The sequence below is a fragment of the Nannospalax galili genome, unplaced genomic scaffold (assembly GCF_000622305.1).
Source record: "Nannospalax galili isolate Female #2095 unplaced genomic scaffold, S.galili_v1.0 scaffold336, whole genome shotgun sequence".
Taxonomy (NCBI): domain Eukaryota; kingdom Metazoa; phylum Chordata; class Mammalia; order Rodentia; family Spalacidae; genus Nannospalax; species Nannospalax galili.
Genome location: NW_008343385.1, coordinates 5060074 through 5063391, shown reverse-complemented (window position 1 = coordinate 5063391; position 3318 = coordinate 5060074). Strand labels below are relative to the sequence as shown.

General features: G+C 44.2%; 1 pseudogene; it reads right to left on the bottom strand.

Annotated features, from left to right (window-relative positions):
* Window positions 1-679: 679 nt before the first annotated feature.
* Window positions 680-3113, bottom strand: LOC103739261 (annotated as a pseudogene).
* Window positions 3114-3318: the final 205 nt, after the last annotated feature.

The window sequence follows — 3318 nt, the reverse complement described above, 5'->3', positions numbered from 1 at the left end:
ATATCTCAAAAAGCTGTAAGAAGTGTACCAGTAACTACAGACCCCATTAAGTTATGCATAAATAGAATCTGTACACTCAACAGTCTCTCAAAATACAGATCCTCTGTGGGGACTTGGGGGATGACAGGTCACAGGCTCTGCTGTGCATCTACCCTCTTCAAGTTTACTGGAGAAAAAAAATGAAAATCTGAAATAAATATGCAAAATAAAGTTTCAGTACCTTAAAAGAACAGATCATTTCAAAAACTCTATTTATGGAATTCAAATTTTTTCACAGAACAAAAGGACAAGGAAATAAAAAGCAAAACAAGTCTGCAGGCTTTGTTTTTTAAATTTCCTAAAATCAGAAGGCCCCTTTTGAACGTGGGGCTGGATGTCAGGTACCACTATACATATTAGCTGCTAAACACATCCAACCTCTGCAGGCATGATTGCTGGAAAACAATATATTTTTTAAAAGCTAGATAATTTCTATGGTTTTTAAAGATATTTTAGTGGACATAAAAACCAGCTATTATCTTACCACTGGGGGAAAAAAAAAGATTTGATATGTTCATCTGAAATCACATCCAGCTTAAGTGTGTGAATAGCCCAGGGTGTTTTCACAAAAAGATTCTAAAATGTGTAGTGCATTCAGAGGGAATGGGGTTCCAAAAAAAAAAAAAACGAGTTTAAAACATCAAACGAAGCCAGTACTTGTCACCTGGGGGTGGTACTCCAAGGTTAGACGCTTCCGGACTAGAGAAATATCAAGGAGGACAGGTCCCAAATGAGGTGGATGGCCAAGACTTCCCCCTGGGCTGGAAGTTTCCCAGCTGCCCCAGGGGGTTCTTTCCCTTCTGACCCTCTGGCCTTTGTCCACCTCACCCCACTTCCCGTATTTTTCCATTTTCTCCTGCGTCTTGTTGTAATCGGCTGGTCTCAGGTCTCCGGAGTTCATTCAAGACTTGTCTATGGTAATAAGAGCTTCCCTGCTGTAGTTCTGCATGGAGGGTATGGCTGCACAGATAGCCTGGCTACCCAAACCGTGGGTGATGGGGCTGAAATGAGATGGTCTGGATGTTCGTCTCCAAGGCTGGGGTGGGCCTGCAGTTCCCACTGTGTGTGCGCTCTTGGCGGAGGTCCGTGAATTCTTTACACACTTGTGGTGCTCCCGGTAGCATAGTTTTGCTGGTGGCCATCTCATTGCGTCCCCCGAGATAAGGTCTGGTTAAATTCTCGGCTGCTCCTTTACTGGGAAACTCGGCTTCGCAGACACAAGCAAAGTCTCGTGCCAAGTGGGTGGCTTCGCCTTCGACGAGGGACGTGAGCAGGTGGACGTGGCAGCTTTGTGCCTCCCAGTAGAAAGGTTCAACCCGACCTTATCCAATTTCTCTTGCAAGGACCAGCCTACACTTTCGGATTTTGCTCTTTGGAGGACGCCCCCGAGGAGCGAGGCGTTCAGACACCCAGGGGTAACAATCGTCTCTGCACCTCTGCCGCGGTCACTTTGTATTTAGATGTGGAACTGAGCAGGGACTGTCTTCCTGCGACAGAACAGAAGACCTCCCTGGGGTTCATCACAGCTCCCACCAGATCCTTCTGACAGGGAAGGCTCAAGGGATTCTTGGTCCTAGAAATGGGTCCTTTGTGAATGACAGTCTGATGATGTAGCGGCAGGTGCAGGGGATTGATGGCGGCGTAAGCTTCACCCAGAGGTGTAAGGGTCAGCTGGCTGCGGGTGAGCCAGCTGCTGGTAAGGCTGTGAGAGATAGGACGGCAGCTGGTACTCCACAACTCGGGTGTGCCAGGAAAAACGTTTAAAATTTAGGGTCAGGCAGGGAGTTCTTACTCTTGACTCCAAAAACATGATCTTCAAACGGCAAGAATTAAGAAATTGGACTTAATACCAATATAAAATTTTGCCAGGCCTGGTGGCTCATGCCTATAATCTCAGCACTGTGGAGGCTGAGGCGAGGATTTTGAGCTCTAGGCTATTCTTGACCTGCACTTCTCCTTAAATTAAAATTTTGCTAGGCAAAAGACTCTTCTAAGAGCCTGAAACACCAAGAAGCAGAGTGGGGAAAAATATTACAAATTACACTCTATAAAAGACTAATATTTAGAGGTTAGGCTGGGTTTTTTGCCATGTCTTTAATCTTAGCGCTTGGGAGGCAGAGGCACGTGGATCTTTATCAGTTCACAGCCAGCCTGGTCTACATAGCAAGCTCCAGGCCAGTCAGGGCTACATAGTGAGACCTTCTCTAAAAATTCACCTACCACATACACCAAAAAAGACTAGCATTTAGAATCTTTAAAGAATTCTCAAAGTTCAGTAGTTATAAAGTAAAACAGATGAACAATAATTCAATAGAAAATTACAAGAAATGTAAAGATCTCATCTTTCATCAAAGAGACTATGCTAATGACAAATGGGCATATGGGAAGGTGTCCAACATGGAGGGAAAAGCAAAACAAAACCACAGTGAAACAGAAGTATGCACCTATCAGAGTGACTGAAATGAAAACTATGTTAAGTAGACTAGCATGGTAAGATGCTGAGCTCAGTCGGCTAAACCAAAACCCAAATAAAGTCTACAAAAGACTTAAAGAAAGAACCACTAAGTTAGAAGTCCTAGACGGGCATGGTGGCACGCACCTTTAATCCCAGCACTTGGGAGGCAAAGGCAGGTGGATCTTTGTGAGTTTGAGGCCAGCCTGGTCTACATAATGAGTTCCAGGCCAGGTGGGGCTACAGGAAGATGCTGTCTCAAGAAGACAAAAAAAAAGAAGTCCTTTCTTGTCCTGGGTCCTGATGTCTTGCAACCACAAAATTTTAGCATTATCACTTTCTACACTTTTGTTGTTATTTTGAGACAGTTTCTCAATTACCCAATGCTGGCTTTGAACTCTCTATGTAGCTGAAAATGACCTTGAATACCTGCTCCTCCTACGTCTACCTCTCAAGTGCTAGGATTACATGTATGTGCCACTGCATCTAGTATATGCAGTGCTCGGAATCAAATCCAGGGCCTGATGCATGCTAACTGAGCTCCATCTTCAACATACCCAACAATCTTGATGAATTTGAACAATGATGCTGAGCGGGAGGGAATAACACAGAAATACTTCATGCTACCTTATTCCTGAATGATATTCTGTATAATATTTTTTTATTATTTTTAAAATTTTTTTGTGTTATGTGTGTGTTGCCTGCATGTATGTAAGTATACCCATGTCGTGCAATGCCCATGGAGGTCAGAACAGGGCGTTGAATTCCCTGGACCTGGAGTTAGCCACTATGTGGGTGCTGGGATTGGAATGCAGGTCTTCTGCAAG